Below are 25,909 nucleotides of genomic sequence, written 5' to 3' on the forward strand. Positions count from 1 at the left end.
TATATAAAATTTTTTTTCAAAATAGCGGCTATCGTAAAAATTCAAAGTGTCATAACTTTGCTAAATAAAATCCTACTGAAAAATGTCGTATGCAAAAAGTGTTTGGAATTTTAATTTGCATATAAAAGCAATTTTTAATTATTTTTTTTTTAATAAAAACCGAGTCTTACCATATATTGACCGAGACCTCGAACGAGCTTTTATGCGACTCTGCATACAGTTAACGCTCGTATGAGGTTTCTATTTAAGAAATCGACTTGAATTTTTTAAACAAAACAGAGCTTTCAACTATACTTACGATACTATAAAAAAAAATTAAAAATTAAAAAATAAAAGTATTTTTTTTTCAAAACACGTTTAGTGTGATGAGTCGATCGACCCACCATACATACGCTCATAAGATTTTCAATATAGTTAAGGTCAGTGTGAGCTTATTTATACATATTTGAATTTTAATTTTTGTGACAGTATAGAATTCTTAAGCATCCTGTGTATGTTTGTTAGCAAAATCCATTTTGTCAATTTTTTGCAAAATTGCGACAAGTATTAAAATTCAATCACTTATAACTCAGTAGTGTTGAATTTCGTCAAAAAAGTCTCTATACATGAAATGTTCAGAAGCCTAAAGTTCATCAGAATAAAATATAAAAAATATATATTTTTGCTTGAAAACAAGCGATGTATCAGTTCGATCGTACCCCCATACTAGCCATTTTGAGACTTTCGGAAGAGTTAACGCTCTTAACTGCTTGGTTTCGAAGATTAAAATTTAAATTTCTAATATCGCATAGAACTAACGTGCAGCCCCTATACGTTATGTTTAAAAAAAATATATAAAATTTTTTTTCAAAATGGCGGCTATCGTAAAAATTCAAAGTGTCATAACTTTGCTAAATAAAATCCTACTGAAAAATGTTGTATGCAAAAAGTGTTTGGAATTTCAATTTGCATATAAAAGCAATTTTTAATTATTTTTTTTTTAATAAAAACCGAGTCTTACCATATATTGACCGAGACCTCGAACGAGCTTTTATGCGACTCTGCATACAGTTAACGCTCGTATGAGGTTTCTATTTAAGAAATCGACTTGAATTTTTTAAACAAAACAGAGCTTTCAACTATACTTACGATACTATAAAAAAAAATTAAAAATTAAAAAATAAAAGTATTTTTTTTTCAAAACACGTTTAGTGTGATGAGTCGATCGACCCACCATACATACGCTCATAAGATTTTCAATATAGTTAAGGTCAGTGTGAGCTTATTTATACATATTTTAATTTTAATTTTTGTGACAGTATAGAATTCTTAAGCATCCTGTGTATGTTTGTTAGCAAAATCCATTTTGTCAATTTTTTGCAAAATTGCGACAAGTATTAAAATTCAATCACTTATAACTCAGTAGTGTTGAATTTCGTCAAAAAAGTCTCTATACATGAAATGTTCAGAAGCCTAAAGTTCATCAGAATAAAATATAAAAAATATATATTTTTGCTTGAAAACAAGCGATGTATCAGTTCGATCGTACCCCCATACTAGCCATTTTGAGACTTTCGGAAGAGTTAACGCTCTTAACTGCTTGGTTTCGAAGATTAAAATTTAAATTTCTAATATCGCATAGAACTAACGTGCAGCCCCTATACGTTATGTTTAAAAAAAATATATAAAATTTTTTTTCAAAATGGCGGCTATCGTAAAAATTCAAAGTGTCATAACTTTGCTAAATAAAATCCTACTAAAAAATGTCGTATGCAAAAAGTGTTTGGAATTTCAATTTGCATATAAAAGCAATTTTTAATTATTTTTTTTTTAATAAAAACCGAGTCTTACCATATATTGACCGAGACCTCGAACGAGCTTTTATGCGACTCTGCATACAGTTAACGCTCGTATGAGGTTTCTATTTAAGAAATCGACTTGAATTTTTTAAACAAAACAGAGCTTTCAACTATACTTACGATACTATAAAAAAAAATTAAAAATTAAAAAATAAAAGTATTTTTTTTTCAAAACACGTTTAGTGTGATGAGTCGATCGACCCACCATACATACGCTCATAAGATTTTCAATATAGTTAAGGTCAGTGTGAGCTTATTTATACATATTTGAATTTTAATTTTTGTGACAGTATAGAATTCTTAAGCATCCTGTGTATGTTTGTTAGCAAAATCCATTTTGTCAATTTTTTGCAAAATTGCGACAAGTATTAAAATTCAATCACTTATAACTCAGTAGTGTTGAATTTCGTCAAAAAAGTCTCTATACATGAAATGTTCAGAAGCCTAAAGTTCATCAGAATAAAATATAAAAAATATATATTTTTGCTTGAAAACAAGCGATGTATCAGTTCGATCGTACCCCCATACTAGCCATTTTGAGACTTTCGGAAGAGTTAACGCTCTTAACTGCTTGGTTTCCAAGATTAAAATTTAAATTTCTAATATCGCATAGAACCAACGTGCAGCCCCTATACGTTATGTTTAAAAAAAATATATAAATTTTTTTTTCAAAATGGCGGCTATCGTAAAAATTCAAAGTGTCATAACTTTGCTAAATAAAATCCTACTGAAAAATGTCGTATGCAAAAAGTGTTTGGAATTTTAATTTGCATATAAAAGCAATTTTTAATTATTTTTTTTTAATAAAAACCGAGTCTTATAATATATTGACCGAGACCTCGAACGAGCTTTTATGCGACTCTGCATACAGTTAACGCTTGTATGAGGTTTCTATTTAAGAAATCGACTTGAATTTTTTAAACAAAACAGAGCTTTCAACTATACTTACGATACTATAAAAAAAAATTAAAAATTAAAAAATAAAAGTATTTTTTTTTCAAAACACGTTTAGTGTGATGAGTCGATCGACCCACCATACATACGCTCATAAGATTTTCAATATAGTTAAGGTCAGTGTGAGCTTATTTATACATATTTGAATTTTAATTTTTGTGACAGTATAGAATTCTTAAGCATCCTGTGTATGTTTGTTAGCAAAATCCATTTTGTCAATTTTTTGCAAAATTGCGACAAGTATTAAAATTCAATCACTTATAACTCAGTAGTGTTGAATTTCGTCAAAAAAGTCTCTATACATGAAATGTTCAGAAGCCTAAAGTTCATCAGAATAAAATATAAAAAATATATATTTTTGCTTGAAAACAAGCGATGTATCAGTTCGATCGTACCCCCATACTAGCCATTTTGAGACTTTCGGAAGAGTTAACGCTCTTAACTGCTTGGTTTCGAAGATTAAAATTTAAATTTCTAATATCGCATAGAACTAACGTGCAGCCCCTATACGTTATGTTTAAAAAAAATATATAAAATTTTTTTTCAAAATGGCGGCTATCGTAAAAATTCAAAGTGTCATAACTTTGCTAAATAAAATCCTACTGAAAAATGTCGTATGCAAAAAGTGTTTGGAATTTTAATATGCATATAAAAGCAATTTTTAATTATTTTTTTTTTAATAAAAACCGAGTCTTACCATATATTGACCGAGACCTCGAACGAGCTTTTATGCCACTCTGCATACAGTTAACGCTCGTATGAGGTTTCTATTTAAGAAATCGACTTGAATTTTTTAAACAAAACAGAGCTTTCAACTATACTTACGATACTATAAAAAAAAATTAAAAATTAAAAAATAAAAGTATTTTTTTTTCAAAACACGTTTAGTGTGATGAGTCGATCGACCCACCATACATACGCTCATAAGATTTTCAATATAGTTAAGGTCAGTGTGAGCTTATTTATACATATTTGAATTTTAATTTTTGTGACAGTATAGAATTCTTAAGCATCCTGTGTATGTTTGTTAGCAAAATCCATTTTGTCAATTTTTTGCAAAATTGCGACAAGTATTAAAATTCAATCACTTATAACTCAGTAGTGTTGAATTTCGTCAAAAAAGTCTCTATACATGAAATGTTCAGAACCCTAAAGTTCATCAGAATAAAATATAAAAAATATATATTTTTGCTTGAAAACAAGCGATGTATCAGTTCGATCGTACCCCCATACTAGCCATTTTGAGACTTTCGGAAGAGTTAACGCTCTTAACTGCTTGGTTTCGAAGATTAAAATTTAAATTTCTAATATCGCATAGAACTAACGTGCAGCCCCTATACGTTATGTTTAAAAAAAATATATAAATTTTTTTTTCAAAATGGCGGCTATCGTAAAAATTCAAAGTGTCATAACTTTGCTAAATAAAATCCTACTGAAAAATGTCGTATGCAAAAAGTGTTTGGAATTTTAATTTGCATATAAAAGCAATTTTTAATTTTTTTTTTTTTAATAAAAACCGAGTCTTACCATATATTGACCGAGACCTCGAACGAGCTTTTATGCGACTCTGCATACAGTTAACGCTCGTATGAGGTTTCTATTTAAGAAATCGACTTGAATTTTTTAAACAAAACAGAGCTTTCAACTATACTTACGATACTATAAAAAAAAATTAAAAATCAAAAAATAAAAGTATTTTTTTTTCAAAACACGTTTAGTGTGATGAGTCGATCGACCCACCATACATACGCTCATAAGATTTTCAATATAGTTAAGGTCAGTGTGAGCTTATTTATACATATTTGAATTTTAATTTTTGTGACAGTATAGAATTCTTAAGCATCCTGTGTATGTTTGTTAGCAAAATCCATTTTGTCAATTTTTTGCAAAATTGCGACAAGTATTAAAATTCAATCACTTATAACTCAGTAGTGTTGAATTTCGTCAAAAAAGTCTCTATACATGAAATGTTCAGAAGCCTAAAGTTCATCAGAATAAAATATAAAAAATATATATTTTTGCTTGAAAACAAGCGATGTATCAGTTCGATCGTACCCCCATACTAGCCATTTTGAGACTTTCGGAAGAGTTAACGCTCTTAACTGCTTGGTTTCGAAGATTAAAATTTAAATTTCTAATATCGCATAGAACTAACGTGCAGCCCCTATACGTTATGTTTAAAAAAAATATATAAAATTTTTTTTCAAAATGGCGGCTATCGTAAAAATTCAAAGTGTCATAACTTTGCTAAATAAAATCCTACTAAAAAATGTCGTATGCAAAAAGTGTTTGGAATTTCAATTTGCATATAAAAGCAATTTTTAATTATTTTTTTTTTAATAAAAACCGAGTCTTACCATATATTGACCGAGACCTCGAACGAGCTTTTATGCGACTCTGCATACAGTTAACGCTCGTATGAGGTTTCTATTTAAGAAATCGACTTGAATTTTTTAAACAAAACAGAGCTTTCAACTATACTTACGATACTATAAAAAAAAATTAAAAATTAAAAAATAAAAGTATTTTTTTTTCAAAACACGTTTAGTGTGATGAGTCGATCGACCCACCATACATACGCTCATAAGATTTTCAATATAGTTAAGGTCAGTGTGAGCTTATTTATACATATTTGAATTTTAATTTTTGTGACAGTATAGAATTCTTAAGCATCCTGTGTATGTTTGTTAGCAAAATCCATTTTGTCAATTTTTTGCAAAATTGCGACAAGTATTAAAATTCAATCACTTATAACTCAGTAGTGTTGAATTTCGTCAAAAAAGTCTCTATACATGAAATGTTCAGAAGCCTAAAGTTCATCAGAATAAAATATAAAAAATATATATTTTTGCTTGAAAACAAGCGATGTATCAGTTCGATCGTACCCCCATACTAGCCATTTTGAGACTTTCGGAAGAGTTAACGCTCTTAACTGCTTGGTTTCGAAGATTAAAATTTAAATTTCTAATATCGCATAGAACTAACGTGCAGCCCCTATACGTTATGTTTAAAAAAAATATATAAAATTTTTTTTCAAAATGGCGGCTATCGTAAAAATTCAAAGTGTCATAACTTTGCTAAATAAAATCCTACTGAAAAATGTTGTATGCAAAAAGTGTTTGGAATTTCAATTTGCATATAAAAGCAATTTTTAATTATTTTTTTTTTAATAAAAACCGAGTCTTACCATATATTGACCGAGACCTCGAACGAGCTTTTATGCGACTCTGCATACAGTTAACGCTCGTATGAGGTTTCTATTTAAGAAATCGACTTGAATTTTTTAAACAAAACAGAGCTTTCAACTATACTTACGATACTATAAAAAAAAATTAAAAAATAAAAGTATTTTTTTTTCAAAACACGTTTAGTGTGATGAGTCGATCGACCCACCATACATACGCTCATAAGATTTTCAATATAGTTAAGGTCAGTGTGAGCTTATTTATACATATTTTAATTTTAATTTTTGTGACAGTATAGAATTCTTAAGCATCCTGTGTATGTTTGTTAGCAAAATCCATTTTGTCAATTTTTTGCAAAATTGCGACAAGTATTAAAATTCAATCACTTATAACTCAGTAGTGTTGAATTTCGTCAAAAAAGTCTCTATACATGAAATGTTCAGAAGCCTAAAGTTCATCAGAATAAAATATAAAAAATATATATTTTTGCTTGAAAACAAGCGATGTATCAGTTCGATCGTACCCCCATACTAGCCATTTTGAGACTTTCGGAAGAGTTAACGCTCTTAACTGCTTGGTTTCGAAGATTAAAATTTAAATTTCTAATATCGCATAGAACTAACGTGCAGCCCCTATACGTTATGTTTAAAAAAAATATATAAAATTTTTTTTCAAAATGGCGGCTATCGTAAAAATTCAAAGTGTCATAACTTTGCTAAATAAAATCCTACTAAAAAATGTCGTATGCAAAAAGTGTTTGGAATTTCAATTTGCATATAAAAGCAATTTTTAATTATTTTTTTTTTAATAAAAACCGAGTCTTACCATATATTGACCGAGACCTCGAACGAGCTTTTATGCGACTCTGCATACAGTTAACGCTCGTATGAGGTTTCTATTTAAGAAATCGACTTGAATTTTTTAAACAAAACAGAGCTTTCAACTATACTTACGATACTATAAAAAAAAATTAAAAATTAAAAAATAAAAGTATTTTTTTTTCAAAACACGTTTAGTGTGATGAGTCGATCGACCCACCATACATACGCTCATAAGATTTTCAATATAGTTAAGGTCAGTGTGAGCTTATTTATACATATTTGAATTTTAATTTTTGTGACAGTATAGAATTCTTAAGCATCCTGTGTATGTTTGTTAGCAAAATCCATTTTGTCAATTTTTTGCAAAATTGCGACAAGTATTAAAATTCAATCACTTATAACTCAGTAGTGTTGAATTTCGTCAAAAAAGTCTCTATACATGAAATGTTCAGAAGCCTAAAGTTCATCAGAATAAAATATAAAAAATATATATTTTTGCTTGAAAACAAGCGATGTATCAGTTCGATCGTACCCCCATACTAGCCATTTTGAGACTTTCGGAAGAGTTAACGCTCTTAACTGCTTGGTTTCGAAGATTAAAATTTAAATTTCTAATGTCGCATAGAACTAACGTGCAGCCCCTATACGTTATGTTTAAAAAAAATATATAAAATTTTTTTTCAAAATGGCGGCTATCGTAAAAATTCAAAGTGTCATAACTTTGCTAAATAAAATCCTACTGAAAAATGTCGTATGCAAAAAGTGTTTGGAATTTTAATTTGCATATAAAAGCAATTTTTAATTATTTTTTTTTTAATAAAAACCGAGTCTTACCATATATTGACCGAGACCTCGAACGAGCTTTTATGCGACTCTGCATACAGTTAACGCTCGTATGAGGTTTCTATTTAAGAAATCGACTTGAATTTTTTAAACAAAACAGAGCTTTTAACTATACTTACGATACTATAAAAAAAAATTAAAAATTAAAAAATAAAAGTATTTTTTTTTCAAAACACGTTTAGTGTGATGAGTCGATCGACCCACCATACATACGCTCATAAGATTTTCAATATAGTTAAGGTCAGTGTGAGCTTATTTATACATATTTGAATTTTAATTTTTGTGACAGTATAGAATTCTTAAGCATCCTGTGTATGTTTGTTAGCAAAATCCATTTTGTCAATTTTTTGCAAAATTGCGACAAGTATTAAAATTCAATCACTTATAACTCAGTAGTGTTGAATTTCGTCAAAAAAGTCTCTATACATGAAATGTTCAGAAGCCTAAAGTTCATCAGAATAAAATATAAAAAATATATATTTTTGCTTGAAAACAAGCGATGTATCAGTTCGATCGTACCCCCATACTAGCCATTTTGAGACTTTCGGAAGAGTTAACGCTCTTAACTGCTTGGTTTCGAAGATTAAAATTTAAATTTCTAATATCGCATAGAACTAACGTGCAGCCCCTATACGTTATGTTTAAAAAAAATATATAAATTTTTTTTTCAAAATGGCGGCTATCGTAAAAATTCAAAGTGTCATAACTTTGCTAAATAAAATCCTACTGAAAAATGTCGTATGCAAAAAGTGTTTGGAATTTTAATTTGCATATAAAAGCAATTTTTAATTATTTTTTTTTAATAAAAACCGAGTCTTTTAATATATTGACCGAGACCTCGAACGAGCTTTTATGCGACTCTGCATACAGTTAACGCTCGTATGAGGTTTCTATTTAAGAAATCGACTTGAATTTTTTAAACAAAACAGAGCTTTCAACTATACTTACGATACTATAAAAAAAAATTAAAAATTAAAAAATAAAAGTATTTTTTTTTCAAAACACGTTTAGTGTGATGAGTCGATCGACCCACCATACATACGCTCATAAGATTTTCAATATAGTTAAGGTCAGTGTGAGCTTATTTATACATATTTGAATTTTAATTTTTGTGACAGTATAGAATTCTTAAGCATCCTGTGTATGTTTGTTAGCAAAATCCATTTTGTCAATTTTTTGCAAAATTGCGACAAGTATTAAAATTCAATCACTTATAACTCAGTAGTGTTGAATTTCGTCAAAAAAGTCTCTATACATGAAATGTTCAGAAGCCTAAAGTTCATCAGAATAAAATATAAAAAATATATATTTTTGCTTGAAAACAAGCGATGTATCAGTTCGATCGTACCCCCATACTAGCCATTTTGAGACTTTCGGAAGAGTTAACGCTCTTAACTGCTTGGTTTCATAGATTAAAATTTAAATTTCTAATGTCGCATAGAACTAACGTGCAGCCCCTATACGTTATGTTTAAAAAAAATATATAAAATTTTTTTTCAAAATGGCGGCTATCGTAAAAATTCAAAGTGTCATAACTTTGCTAAATAAAATCCTACTGAAAAATGTCGTATGCAAAAAGTGTTTGGAATTTTAATTTGCATATAAAAGCAATTTTTAATTATTTTTTTTTTAATAAAAACCGAGTCTTACCATATATTGACCGAGACCTCGAACGAGCTTTTATGCGACTCTGCATACAGTTAACGCTCGTATGAGGTTTCTATTTAAGAAATCGACTTGAATTTTTTAAACAAAACAGAGCTTTTAACTATACTTACGATACTATAAAAAAAAATTAAAAATTAAAAAATAAAAGTATTTTTTTTTCAAAACACGTTTAGTGTGATGAGTCGATCGACCCACCATACATACGCTCATAAGATTTTCAATATAGTTAAGGTCAGTGTGAGCTTATTTATACATATTTGAATTTTAATTTTTGTGACATTATAGAATTCTTAAGCATCCTGTGTATGTTTGTTAGCAAAATCCATTTTGTCAATTTTTTGCAAAATTGCGACAAGTATTAAAATTCAATCACTTATAACTCAGTAGTGTTGAATTTCGTCAAAAAAGTCTCTATACATGAAATGTTCAGAAGCCTAAAGTTCATCAGAATAAAATATAAAAAATATATATTTTTGCTTGAAAACAAGCGATGTATCAGTTCGATCGTACCCCCATACTAGCCATTTTGAGACTTTCGGAAGAGTTAACGCTCTTAACTGCTTGGTTTCGAAGATTAAAATTTAAATTTCTAATATCGCATAGAACTAACGTGCAGCCCCTATACGTTATGTTTAAAAAAAATATATAAATTTTTTTTTCAAAATGGCGGCTATCGTAAAAATTCAAAGTGTCATAACTTTGCTAAATAAAATCCTACTGAAAAATGTCGTATGCAAAAAGTGTTTGGAATTTTAATTTGCATATAAAAGCAATTTTTAATTATTTTTTTTTAATAAAAACCGAGTCTTTTAATATATTGACCGAGACCTCGAACGAGCTTTTATGCGACTCTGCATACAGTTAACGCTCGTATGAGGTTTCTATTTAAGAAATCGACTTGAATTTTTTAAACAAAACAGAGCTTTCAACTATACTTACGATACTATAAAAAAAAATTAAAAATTAAAAAATAAAAGTATTTTTTTTTCAAAACACGTTTAGTGTGATGAGTCGATCGACCCACCATACATACGCTCATAAGATTTTCAATATAGTTAAGGTCAGTGTGAGCTTATTTATACATATTTGAATTTTAATTTTTGTGACAGTATAGAATTCTTAAGCATCCTGTGTATGTTTGTTAGCAAAATCCATTTTGTCAATTTTTTGCAAAATTGCGACAAGTATTAAAATTCAATCACTTATAACTCAGCAGTGTTGAATTTCGTCAAAAAAGTCTCTATACATGAAATGTTCAGAAGCCTAAAGTTCATCAGAATAAAATATAAAAAATATATATTTTTGCTTGAAAACAAGCGATGTATCAGTTCGATCGTACCCCCATACTAGCCATTTTGAGACTTTCGGAAGAGTTAACGCTCTTAACTGCTTGGTTTCGAAGATTAAAATTTAAATTTCTAATATCGCATAGAACTAACGTGCAGCCCCTATACGTTATGTTTAAAAAAAATATATAAAATTTTTTTTCAAAATGGCGGCTATCGTAAAAATTCAAAGTGTCATAACTTTGCTAAATAAAATCCTACTAAAAAATGTTGTATGCAAAAAGTGTTTGGAATTTTAATTTGCATATAAAAGCAATTTTTAATTATTTTTTTTTTAATAAAAACCGAGTCTTACCATATATTGACCGAGACCTCGAACGAGCTTTTATGCGACTCTGCATACAGTTAACGCTCGTATGAGGTTTCTATTTAAGAAATCGACTTGAATTTTTTAAACAAAACAGAGCTTTCAACTATACTTACGATACTATAAAAAAAAATTAAAAATTAAAAAATAAAAGTATTTTTTTTTCAAAACACGTTTAGTGTGATGAGTCGATCGACCCACCATACATACGCTCATAAGATTTTCAATATAGTTAAGGTCAGTGTAAGCTTATTTATACATATTTTAATTTTAATTTTTGTGACAGTATAGAATTCTTAAGCATCCTGTGTATGTTTGTTAGCAAAATCCATTTTGTCAATTTTTTGCAAAATTGCGACAAGTATTAAAATTCAATCACTTATAACTCAGTAGTGTTGAATTTTGTCAAAAAAGTCTCTATACATGAAATGTTCAGAAGCCTAAAGTTCATCAGAATAAAATATAAAAAATATATATTTTTGCTTGAAAACAAGCGATGTATCAGTTCGATCGTACCCCCATACTAGCCATTTTGAGACTTTCGGAAGAGTTAACGCTCTTAACTGCTTGGTTTCGAAGATTAAAATTTAAATTTCTAATATCGCATAGAACTAACGTGCAGCCCCTATACGTTATGTTTAAAAAAAATATATAAAATTTTTTTTCAAAATATCGGCTATCGTAAAAATTCAAAGTGTCATAACTTTGCTAAATAAAATCCTACTGAAAAATGTCGTATGCAAAAAGTGTTTGGAATTTTAATTTGCATATAAAAGCAATTTTTAATTATTTTTTTTTTAATAAAAACCGAGTCTTACCATATATTGACCGAGACCTCGAACGAGCTTTTATGCGACTCTGCATACAGTTACCGCTCGTATGAGGTTTCTATTTAAGAAATCGACTTGAATTTTTTAAACAAAACAGAGCTTTCAACTATACTTACGATACTATAAAAAAAAATTAAAAATTAAAAAATAAAAGTATTTTTTTTTCAAAACACGTTTAGTGTGATGAGTCGATCGACCCACCATACATACGCTCATAAGATTTTCAATATAGTTAAGGTCAGTGTGAGCTTATTTATACATATTTGAATTTTAATTTTTGTGACAGTATAGAATTCTTAAGCATCCTGTGTATGTTTGTTAGCAAAATCCATTTTGTCAATTTTTTGCAAAATTGCGACAAGTATTAAAATTCAATCACTTATAACTCAGTAGTGTTGAATTTCGTCAAAAAAGTCTCTATACATGAAATGTTCAGAAGCCTAAAGTTCATCAGAATAAAATATAAAAAATATATATTTTTGCTTGAAAACAAGCGATGTATCAGTTCGATCGTACCCCCATACTAGCCATTTTGAGACTTTCGGAAGAGTTAACGCTCTTAACTGCTTCGTTTCGAAGATTAAAATTTAAATTTCTAATATCGCATAGAACTAACGTGCAGCCCCTATACGTTATGTTTAAAAAAAATATATAAAATTTTTTTTCAAAATGGCGGCTATCGTAAAAATTCAAAGTGTCATAACTTTGCTAAATAAAATCCTACGGAAAAATGTCGTATGCAAAAAGTGTTTGGAATTTTAATTTGCATATAAAAGCAATTTTTAATTATTTTTTTTTTAATAAAAACCGAGTCTTACCATATATTGACCGAGACCTCGAACGAGCTTTTATGCGACTCTGCATACAGTTAACGCTCGTATGAGGTTTCTATTTAAGAAATCGACTTGAATTTTTTAAACAAAACAGAGCTTTCAACTATACTTACGATACTATAAAAAAAAATTAAAAATTAAAAAATAAAAGTATTTTTTTTTCAAAACACGTTTAGTGTGATGAGTCGATCGACCCACCATACATACGCTCATAAGATTTTCAATATAGTTAAGGTCAGTGTGAGCTTATTTATACATATTTGAATTTTAATTTTTGTGACAGTATAGAATTCTTAAGCATCCTGTGTATGTTTGTTAGCAAAATCCATTTTGTCAATTTTTTGCAAAATTGCGACAAGTATTAAAATTCAATCACTTATAACTCAGTAGTGTTGAATTTCGTCAAAAAAGTCTCTATACATGAAATGTTCAGAAGCCTAAAGTTCATCAGAATAAAATATAAAAAATATATATTTTTGCTTGAAAACAAGCGATGTATCAGTTCGATCGTACCCCCATACTAGCCATTTTGAGACTTTCGGAAGAGTTAACGCTCTTAACTGCTTGGTTTCCAAGATTAAAATTTAAATTTCTAATATCGCATAGAACCAACGTGCAGCCCCTATACGTTATGTTTAAAAAAAATATATAAAATTTTTTTTCAAAATGGCGGCTATCGTAAAAATTCAAAGTGTCATAACTTTGCTAAATAAAATCCTACTGAAAAATGTCGTATGCAAAAAGTGTTTGGAATTTTAATTTGCATATAAAAGCAATTTTTAATTATTTTTTTTTAATAAAAACCGAGTCTTATAATATATTGACCGAGACCTCGAACGAGCTTTTATGCGACTCTGCATACAGTTAACGCTCGTATGAGGTTTCTATTTAAGAAATCGACTTGAATTTTTTAAACAAAACAGAGCTTTCAACTATACTTACGATACTATAAAAAAAAATTAAAAATTAAAAAATAAAAGTATTTTTTTTTCAAAACACGTTTAGTGTGATGAGTCGATCGACCCACCATACATACGCTCATAAGATTTTCAATATAGTTAAGGTCAGTGTGAGCTTATTTATACATATTTGAATTTTAATTTTTGTGACAGTATAGAATTCTTAAGCATCCTGTGTATGTTTGTTAGCAAAATCCATTTTGTCAATTTTTTGCAAAATTGCGACAAGTATTAAAATTCAATCACTTATAACTCAGTAGTGTTGAATTTCGTCAAAAAAGTCTCTATACATGAAATGTTCAAAAGCCTAAAGTTCATCAGAATAAAATATAAAAAATATATATTTTTGCTTGAAAACAAGCGATGTATCAGTTCGATCGTACCCCCATACTAGCCATTTTGAGACTTTCGGAAGAGTTAACGCTCTTAACTGCTTGGTTTCGAAGATTAAAATTTAAATTTCTAATGTCGCATAGAACTAACGTGCAGCCCCTATACGTTATGCTTAAAAAAAATATATAAAATTTTTTTTCAAAATGGCGGCTATCGTAAAAATTCAAAGTGTCATAACTTTGCTAAATAAAATCCTACTGAAAAATGTCGTATGCAAAAAGTGTTTGGAATTTTAATTTGCATATAAAAGCAATTTTTAATTATTTTTTTTTTAATAAAAACCGAGTCTTACCATATATTGACCGAGACCTCGAACGAGCTTTTATGCGACTCTGCATACAGTTAACGCTCGTATGAGGTTTCTTTTTAAAAATCGACTTGAATTTTTTAAACAAAACAGAGCTTTCAACTATACTTACGATACTATAAAAAAAAATTAAAAATTAAAAAATAAAAGTATTTTTTTTTCAAAACACGTTTAGTGTGATGAGTCGATCGACCCACCATACATACGCTCATAAGATTTTCAATATAGTTAAGGTCAGTGTGAGCTTATTTATACATATTTTAATTTTAATTTTTGTGACAGTATAGAATTCTTAAGCATCCTGTGTATGTTTGTTAGCAAAATCCATTTTGTCAATTTTTTGCAAAATTGCGACAAGTATTAAAATTAAATCACTTATAACTCAGCAGTGTTGAATTTCGTCAAAAAAGTCTCTATACATGAAATGTTCAGAAGCCTAAAGTTCATCAGAATAAAATATAAAAAATATATATTTTTGCTTGAAAACAAGCGATGTATCAGTTCGATCGTACCCCCATACTAGCCATTTTGAGACTTTCGGAAGAGTTAACGCTCTTAACTGCTTGGTTTCGAAGATTAAAATTTAAATTTCTAATATCGCATAGAACTAACGTGCAGCCCCTATACGTTATGTTTAAAAAAAATATATAAAAATTTTTTTCAAAATGGCGGCTATCGTAAAAATTCAAAGTGTCATAACTTTGCTAAATAAAATCCTACTGAAAAATGTCGTATGCAAAAAGTGTTTGGAATTTTAATTTGCATATAAAAGCAATTTTTAATTATTTTTTTTTTAATAAAAACCGAGTCTTACCATATATTGACCGAGACCTCGAACGAGCTTTTATGCGACTCTGCATACAGTTAACGCTCGTATGAGGTTTCTATTTAAGAAATCGACTTGAATTTTTTAAACAAAACAGAGCTTTCAACTATACTTACGATACTATAAAAAAAAATTAAAAATTAAAAAATAAAAGTATTTTTTTTTCAAAACACGTTTAGTGTGATGAGTCGATCGACCCACCATACATACGCTCATAAGATTTTCAATATAGTTAAGGTCAGTGTAAGCTTATTTATACATATTTTAATTTTAATTTTTGTGACAGTATAGAATTCTTAAGCATCCTGTGTATGTTTGTTAGCAAAATCCATTTTGTCAATTTTTTGCAAAATTGCGACAAGTATTAAAATTCAATCACTTATAACTCAGTAGTGTTGAATTTTGTCAAAAAAGTCTCTATACATGAAATGTTCAGAAGCCTAAAGTTCATCAGAATAAAATATAAAAAATATATATTTTTGCTTGAAAACAAGCGATGTATCAGTTCGATCGTACCCCCATACTAGCCATTTTGAGACTTTCGGAAGAGTTAACGCTCTTAACTGCTTGGTTTCGAAGATTAAAATTTAAATTTCTAATATCGCATAGAACTAACGTGCAGCCCCTATACGTTATGTTTAAAAAAAATATATAAAATTTTTTTTCAAAATATCGGCTATCGTAAAAATTCAAAGTGTCATAACTTTGCTAAATAAAATCCTACTGAAAAATGTCGTATGCAAAAAGTGTTTGGAATTTTAATTTGCATATAAAAGCAATTTTTAATTATTTTTTTTTTAATAAAAACCGAGTCTTACCATATATTGACCGAGACCTCGAACGAGCTTTTATGCGACTCTGCATACAGTTACCGCTCGTATGAGGTTTCTATTTAAGAAATCGACTTGAATTTTTTAAACAAAACAGAGCTTTCAACTATACTTACGATACTATAAAAAAAAATTAAAAATTAAAAAATAAAAGTATTTTTTTTTCAAAACACGTTTAGTGTGATGAGTCGATCGACCCACCATACATACGCTCATAAGATTTTCAATATAGTTAAGGTCAGTGTGAGCTTATTTATACATATTTGAATTTTAATTTTTGTGACAGTATAGAATTCTTAAGCATCCTGTGTATGTTTGTTAGCAAAATCCATTTTGTCAATTTTTTGCAAAATTGCGACAAGTATTAAAATTCAATCACTTATAACTCAGTAGTGTTGAATTTCGTCAAAAAAGTCTCTATACATGAAATGTTCAGAAGCCTAAAGTTCATCAGAATAAAATATAAAAAATATATATTTTTGCTTGAAAACAAGCGATGTATCAGTTCGATCGTACCCCCATACTAGCCATTTTGAGACTTTCGGAAGAGTTAACGCTCTTAACTGCTTCGTTTCGAAGATTAAAATTTAAATTTCTAATATCGCATAGAACTAACGTGCAGCCCCTATACGTTATGTTTAAAAAAAATATATAAAATTTTTTTTCAAAATGGCGGCTATCGTAAAAATTCAAAGTGTCATAACTTTGCTAAATAAAATCCTACGGAAAAATGTCGTATGCAAAAAGTGTTTGGAATTTTAATTTGCATATAAAAGCAATTTTTAATTATTTTTTTTTTAATAAAAACCGAGTCTTATAATATATTGACCGAGACCTCGAACGAGCTTTTATGCGACTCTGCATACAGTTAACGCTCGTATGAGGTTTCTATTTAAGAAATCGACTTGAATTTTTTAAACAAAACAGAGCTTTCAACTATACTTACGATACTATAAAAAAAAATTAAAAATTAAAAAATAAAAGTATTTTTTTTTCAAAACACGTTTAGTGTGATGAGTCGATCGACCCACCATACATACGCTCATAAGATTTTCAATATAGTTAAGGTCAGTGTGAGCTTATTTATACATATTTGAATTTTAATTTTTGTGACAGTATAGAATTCTTAAGCATCCTGTGTATGTTTGTTAGCAAAATCCATTTTGTCAATTTTTTGCAAAATTGCGACAAGTATTAAAATTCAATCACTTATAACTCAGTAGTGTTGAATTTCGTCAAAAAAGTCTCTATACATGAAATGTTCAAAAGCCTAAAGTTCATCAGAATAAAATATAAAAAATATATATTTTTGCTTGAAAACAAGCGATGTATCAGTTCGATCGTACCCCCATACTAGCCATTTTGAGACTTTCGGAAGAGTTAACGCTCTTAACTGCTTGGTTTCGAAGATTAAAATTTAAATTTCTAATGTCGCATAGAACTAACGTGCAGCCCCTATACGTTATGCTTAAAAAAAATATATAAAATTTTTTTTCAAAATGGCGGCTATCGTAAAAATTCAAAGTGTCATAACTTTGCTAAATAAAATCCTACTGAAAAATGTCGTATGCAAAAAGTGTTTGGAATTTTAATTTGCATATAAAAGCAATTTTTAATTCTTTTTTTTTTAATAAAAACCGAGTCTTACCATATATTGACCGAGACCTCGAACGAGCTTTTATGCGACTCTGCATACAGTTAACGCTCGTATGAGGTTTCTATTTAAAAATCGACTTGAATTTTTTAAACAAAACAGAGCTTTCAACTATACTTACGATACTATAAAAAAAAATTAAAAATTAAAAAATAAAAGTATTTTTTTTTCAAAACACGTTTAGTGTGATGAGTCGATCGACCCACCATACATACGCTCATAAGATTTTCAATATAGTTAAGGTCAGTGTGAGCTTATTTATACATATTTTAATTTTAATTTTTGTGACAGTATAGAATTCTTAAGCATCCTGTGTATGTTTGTTAGCAAAATCCATTTTGTCAATTTTTTGCAAAATTGCGACAAGTATTAAAATTCAATCACTTATAACTCAGTAGTGTTGAATTTCGTCAAAAAAGTCTCTATACATGAAATGTTCAGAAGCCTAAAGTTCATCAGAATAAAATATAAAAAATATATATTTTTGCTTGAAAACAAGCGATGTATCAGTTCGATCGTACCCCCATACTAGCCATTTTGAGACTTTCGGAAGAGTTAACGCTCTTAACTGCTTGGTTTCGAAGATTAAAATTTAAATTTCTAATATCGCATAGAACTAACGTGCAGCCCCTATACGTTATGTTTAAAAAAAATATATAAAATTTTTTTTCAAAATGGCGGCTATCGTAAAAATTCAAAGTGTCATAACTTTGCTAAATAAAATCCTACTGAAAAATGTTGTATGCAAAAAGTGTTTGGAATTTCAATTTGCATATAAAAGCAATTTTTAATTATTTTTTTTTTAATAAAAACCGAGTCTTACCATATATTGACCGAGACCTCGAACGAGCTTTTATGCGACTCTGCATACAGTTAACGCTCGTATGAGGTTTCTATTTAAGAAATCGACTTGAATTTTTTAAACAAAACAGAGCTTTCAACTATACTTACGATACTATAAAAAAAAATTAAAAATTAAAAAATAAAAGTATTTTTTTTTCAAAACACGTTTAGTGTGATGAGTCGATCGACCCACCATACATACGCTCATAAGATTTTCAATATAGTTAAGGTCAGTGTGAGCTTATTTATACATATTTTAATTTTAATTTTTGTGACAGTATAGAATTCTTAAGCATCCTGTGTATGTTTGTTAGCAAAATCCATTTTGTCAATTTTTTGCAAAATTGCGACAAGTATTAAAATTCAATCACTTATAACTCAGTAGTGTTGAATTTCGTCAAAAAAGTCTCTATACATGAAATGTTCAGAAGCCTAAAGTTCATCAGAATAAAATATAAAAAATATATATTTTTGCTTGAAAACAAGCGATGTATCAGTTCGATCGTACCCCCATACTAGCCATTTTGAGACTTTCGGAAGAGTTAACGCTCTTAACTGCTTGGTTTCTAAGATTAAAATTTAAATTTCTAATATCGCATAGAACTAACGTGCAGCCCCTATACGTTATGTTTAAAAAAAATATATAAAATTTTTTTTCAAAATGGCGGCTATCGTAAAAATTCAAAGTGTCATAACTTTGCTAAATAAAATCCTACTGAAAAATGTCGTATGCAAAAAGTGTTTGGAATTTTAATTTGCATATAAAAGCAATTTTTAATTATTTTTTTTAATAAAAACCGAGTCTTACCATATATTGACCGAGACCTCGAACGAGCTTTTATGCGACTCTGCATACAGTTAACGCTCGTATGAGGTTTCTATTTAAGAAATCGACTTGAATTTTTTAAACAAAACAGAGCTTTCAACTATACTTACGATACTATAAAAAAAAATTAAAAATTAAAAAATAAAAGTATTTTTTTTTCAAAACACGTTTAGTGTGATGAGTCGATCGACCCACCATACATACGCTCATAAGATTTTCAATATAGTTAAGGTCAGTGTGAGCTTATTTATACATATTTGAATTTTAATTTTTGTGACAGTATAGAATTCTTAAGCATCCTGTGTATGTTTGTTAGCAAAATCCATTTTGTCAATTTTTTGCAAAATTGCGACAAGTATTAAAATTCAATCACTTATAACTCAGTAGTGTTGAATTTCGTCAAAAAAGTCTCTATACATGAAATGTTCAGAAGCCTAAAGTTCATCAGAATAAAATATAAAAAATATATATTTTTGCTTGAAAACAAGCGATGTATCAGTTCGATCGTACCCCCATACTAGCCATTTTGAGACTTTCGGAAGAGTTAACGCTCTTAACTGCTTGGTTTCAAAGATTAAAATTTAAATTTCTAATGTCGCATAGAACTAACGTGCAGCCCCTATACGTTATGTTTAAAAAAAATATATAAAATTTTTTTTCAAAATGGCGGCTATCGTAAAAATTCAAAGTGTCATAACTTTGCTAAATAAAATCCTACTGAAAAATGTCGTATGCAAAAAGTGTTTGGAATTTTAATTTGCATATAAAAGCAATTTTTAATTATTTTTTTTTTAATAAAAACCGAGTCTTACCATATATTGACCGAGACCTCGAACGAGCTTTTATGCGACTCTGCATACAGTTAACGCTCGTATGAGGTTTCTATTTAAGAAATCGACTTGAATTTTTTAAACAAAACAGAGCTTTTAACTATACTTACGATACTATAAAAAAAAATTAAAAATTAAAAAATAAAATTATTTTTTTTTCAAAACACGTTTAGTGTGATGAGTCGATCGACCCACCATACATACGCTCATAAGATTTTCAATATAGTTAAGGTCAGTGTGAGCTTATTTATACATATTTGAATTTTAATTTTTGTGACAGTATAGAATTCTTAAGCATCCTGTGTATGTTTGTTAGCAAAATCCATTTTGTCAATTTTTTGCAAAATTGCGACAAGTATTAAAATTCAATCACTTATAACTCAGTAGTGTTGAATTTCGTCAAAAAAGTCTCTATACATGAAATGTTCAGAAGCCTAAAGTTCATCAGAATAAAATATAAAAAATATATATTTTTGCTTGAAAACAAGCGATGTATCAGTTCGATCGTACCCCCATACTAGCCATTTTGAGACTTTCGGAAGAGTTAACGCTCTTAACTGCTTGGTTTCGAAGATTAAAATTTAAATTTCTAATATCGCATAGAACTAACGTGCAGCCCCTATACGTTATGTTTAAAAAAAATATATAAATTTTTTTTTCAAAATGGCGGCTATCGTAAAAATTCAAAGTGTCATAACTTTGCTAAATAAAATCCTACTGAAAAATGTCGTATGCAAAAAGTGTTTGGAATTTTAATTTGCATATAAAAGCAATTTTTAATTATTTTTTTTTAATAAAAACCGAGTCTTTTAATATATTGACCGAGACCTCGAACGAGCTTTTATGCGACTCTGCATACAGTTAACGCTCGTATGAGGTTTCTATTTAAGAAATCGACTTGAATTTTTTAAACAAAACAGAGCTTTCAACTATACTTACGATACTATAAAAAAAAATTAAAAATTAAAAAATAAAAGTATTTTTTTTTCAAAACACGTTTAGTGTGATGAGTCGATCGACCCACCATACATACGCTCATAAGATTTTCAATATAGTTAAGGTCAGTGTGAGCTTATTTATACATATTTGAATTTTAATTTTTGTGACAGTATAGAATTCTTAAGCATCCTGTGTATGTTTGTTAGCAAAATCCATTTTGTCAATTTTTTGCAAAATTGCGACAAGTATTAAAATTCAATCACTTATAACTCAGTAGTGTTGAATTTCGTCAAAAAAGTCTCTATACATGAAATGTTCAAAAGCCTAAAGTTCATCAGAATAAAATATAAAAAATATATATTTTTGCTTGAAAACAAGCGATGTATCAGTTCGATCGTACCCCCATACTAGCCATTTTGAGACTTTCGGAAGAGTTAACGCTCTTAACTGCTTGGTTTCGAAGATTAAAATTTAAATTTCTAATGTCGCATAGAACTAACGTGCAGCCCCTATACGTTATGCTTAAAAAAAATATATAAATTTTTTTTTCAAAATGGCGGCTATCGTAAAAATTCAAAGTGTCATAACTTTGCTAAATAAAATCCTACTGAAAAATGTCGTATGCAAAAAGTGTTTGGAATTTTAATTTGCATATAAAAGCAATTTTTAATTATTTTTTTTTTAATAAAAACCGAGTCTTACCATATATTGACCGAGACCTCGAACGAGCTTTTATGCGACTCTGCATACAGTTAACGCTCGTATGAGGTTTCTTTTTAAAAATCGACTTGAATTTTTTAAACAAAACAGAGCTTTCAACTATACTTACGATACTATAAAAAAAAATTAAAAATTAAAAAATAAAAGTATTTTTTTTTCAAAACACGTTTAGTGTGATGAGTCGATCGACCCACCATACATACGCTCATAAGATTTTCAATATAGTTAAGGTCAGTGTGAGCTTATTTATACATATTTGAATTTTAATTTTTGTGACAGTATAGAATTCTTAAGCATCCTGTGTATGTTTGTTAGCAAAATCCATTTTGTCAATTTTTTGCAAAATTGCGACAAGTATTAAAATTCAATCACTTATAACTCAGTAGTGTTGAATTTCGTCAAAAAAGTCTCTATACATGAAATGTTCAGAAGCCTAAAGTTCATCAGAATAAAATATAAAAAATATATATTTTTGCTTGAAAACAAGCGATGTATCAGTTCGATCGTACCCCCATACTAGCCATTTTGAGACTTTCGGAAGAGTTAACGCTCTTAACTGCTTGGTTTCGAAGATTAAAATTTAAATTTCTAATATCGCATAGAACTAACGTGCAGCCCCTATACGTTATGTTTAAAAAAAATATATAAAATTTTTTTTCAAAATGGCGGCTATCGTAAAAATTCAAAGTGTCATAACTTTGCTAAATAAAATCCTACTGAAAAATGTTGTATGCAAAAAGTGTTTGGAATTTTAATTTGCATATAAAAGCAATTTTTAATTATTTTTTTTTTAATAAAAACCGAGTCTTACCATATATTGACCGAGACCTCGAACGAGCTTTTATGCGACTCTGCATACAGTTAACGCTCGTATGAGGTTTCTATTTAAGAAATCGACTTGAATTTTTTAAACAAAACAGAGCTTTCAACTATACTTACGATACTATAAAAAAAAATTAAAAATTAAAAAATAAAAGTATTTTTTTTTCAAAACACGTTTAGTGTGATGAGTCGATCGACCCACCATACATACGCTCATAAGATTTTCAATATAGTTAAGGTCAGTGTAAGCTTATTTATACATATTTTAATTTTAATTTTTGTGACAGTATAGAATTCTTAAGCATCCTGTGTATGTTTGTTAGCAAAATCCATTTTGTCAATTTTTTGCAAAATTGCGACAAGTATTAAAATTCAATCACTTATAACTCAGTAGTGTTGAATTTTGTCAAAAAAGTCTCTATACATGAAATGTTCAGAAGCCTAAAGTTCATCAGAATAAAATATAAAAAATATATATTTTTGCTTGAAAACAAGCGATGTATCAGTTCGATCGTACCCCCATACTAGCCATTTTGAGACTTTCGGAAGAGTTAACGCTCTTAACTGCTTGGTTTCGAAGATTAAAATTTAAATTTCTAATATCGCATAGAACTAACGTGCAGCCCCTATACGTTATGTTTAAAAAAAATATATAAAATTTTTTTTCAAAATATCGGCTATCGTAAAAATTCAAAGTGTCATAACTTTGCTAAATAAAATCCTACTGAAAAATGTCGTATGCAAAAAGTGTTTGGAATTTTAATTTGCATATAAAAGCAATTTTTAATTATTTTTTTTTTAATAAAAACCGAGTCTTACCATATATTGACCGAGACCTCGAACGAGCTTTTATGCGACTCTGCATACAGTTACCGCTCGTATGAGGTTTCTATTTAAGAAATCGACTTGAATTTTTTAAACAAAACAGAGCTTTCAACTATACTTACGATACTATAAAAAAAAATTAAAAATTAAAAAATAAAAGTATTTTTTTTTCAAAACACGTTTAGTGTGATGAGTCGATCGACCCACCATACATACGCTCATAAGATTTTCAATATAGTTAAGGTCAGTGTGAGCTTATTTATACATATTTGAATTTTAATTTTTGTGACAGTATAGAATTCTTAAGCATCCTGTGTATGTTTGTTAGCAAAATCCATTTTGTCAATTTTTTGCAAAATTGCGACAAGTATTAAAATTCAATCACTTATAACTCAGTAGTGTTGAATTTCGTCAAAAAAGTCTCTATACATGAAATGTTCAGAAGCCTAAAGTTCATCAGAATAAAATATAAAAAATATATATTTTTGCTTGAAAACAAGCGATGTATCAGTTCGATCGTACCCCCATACTAGCCATTTTGAGACTTTCGGAAGAGTTAACGCTCTTAACTGCTTGGTTTCGAAGATTAAAATTTAAATTTCTAATATCGCATAGAACTAACGTGCAGCCCCTATACGTTATGTTTAAAAAAAATATATAAAATTTTTTTTCAAAATGGCGGCTATCGTAAAAATTCAAAGTGTCATAACTTTGCTAAATAAAATCCTACTGAAAAATGTCGTATGCAAAAAGTGTTTGGAATTTTAATTTGCATATAAAAGCAATTTTTAATTATTTTTTTTTTAATAAAAACCGAGTCTTACCATATATTGACCGAGACCTCGAACGAGCTTTTATGCGACTCTGCATACAGTTAACGCTCGTATGAGGTTTCTATTTAAGAAATCGACTTGAATTTTTTAAACAAAACAGAGCTTTCAACTATACTTACGATACTATAAAAAAAAATTAAAAATTAAAAAATAAAAGTATTTTTTTTTCAAAACACGTTTAGTGTGATGAGTCGATCGACCCACCATACATACGCTCATAAGATTTTCAATATAGTTAAGGTCAGTGTGAGCTTATTTATACATATTTGAATTTTAATTTTTGTGACAGTATAGAATTCTTAAGCATCCTGTGTATGTTTGTTAGCAAAATCCATTTTGTCAATTTTTTGCAAAATTGCGACAAGTATTAAAATTCAATCACTTATAACTCAGTAGTGTTGAATTTCGTCAAAAAAGTCTCTATACATGAAATGTTCAGAAGCCTAAAGTTCATCAGAATAAAATATAAAAAATATATATTTTTGCTTGAAAACAAGCGATGTATCAGTTCGATCGTACCCCCATACTAGCCATTTTGAGACTTTCGGAAGAGTTAACGCTCTTAACTGCTTGGTTTCGAAGATTAAAATTTAAATTTCTAATATCGCATAGAACTAACGTGCAGCCCCTATACGTTATGTTTAAAAAAAATATATAAAATTTTTTTTCAAAATGGCGGCTATCGTAAAAATTCAAAGTGTCATAACTTTGCTAAATAAAATCCTACTGAAAAATGTCGTATGCAAAAAGTGTTTGGAATTTTAATTTGCATATAAAAGCAATTTTTAATTATTTTTTTTTTAATAAAAACCGAGTCTTACCATATATTGACCGAGACCTCGAACGAGCTTTTATGCGACTCTGCATACAGTTAACGCTCGTATGAGGTTTCTATTTAAGAAATCGACTTGAATTTTTTAAACAAAACAGAGCTTTCAACTATACTTACGATACTATAAAAAAAAATTAAAAATTAAAAAATAAAAGTATTTTTTTTTCAAAACACGTTTAGTGTGATGAGTCGATCGACCCACCATACATACGCTCATAAGATTTTCAATATAGTTAAGGTCAGTGTGAGCTTATTTATACATATTTGAATTTTAATTTTTGTGACAGTATAGAATTCTTAAGCATCCTGTGTATGTTTGTTAGCAAAATCCATTTTGTCAATTTTTTGCAAAATTGCGACAAGTATTAAAATTCAATCACTTATAACTCAGTAGTGTTAAATTTCGTCAAAAAAGTCTCTATACATGAAATGTTCAGAAGCCTAAAGTTCATCAGAATAAAATATAAAAAATATATATTTTTGCTTGAAAACAAGCGATGTATCAGTTCGATCGTACCCCCATACTAGCCATTTTGAGACTTTCGGAAGAGTTAACGCTCTTAACTGCTTGGTTTCGAAGATTAAAATTTAAATTTCTATTATCGCATAGAACTAACGTGCAGCCCCTATACGTTATGTTTAAAAAAAATATATAAAATTTTTTTTCAAAATGGCGGCTATCGTAAAAATTCAAAGTGTCATAACTTTGCTAAATAAAATCCTACTGAAAAATGTCGTATGCAAAAAGTGTTTGGAATTTTAATTTGCATATAAAAGCAATTTTTAATTATTTTTTTTTTAATAAAAACCGAGTCTTACCATATATTGACCGAGACCTCGAACGA

The sequence above is a fragment of the Plectrocnemia conspersa genome, unplaced genomic scaffold (genome assembly GCF_051122295.1).
Source record: "Plectrocnemia conspersa isolate PC_06_02 unplaced genomic scaffold, ASM5112229v1 ptg000007l, whole genome shotgun sequence".
Lineage (NCBI taxonomy): Eukaryota > Metazoa > Arthropoda > Insecta > Trichoptera > Polycentropodidae > Plectrocnemia > Plectrocnemia conspersa.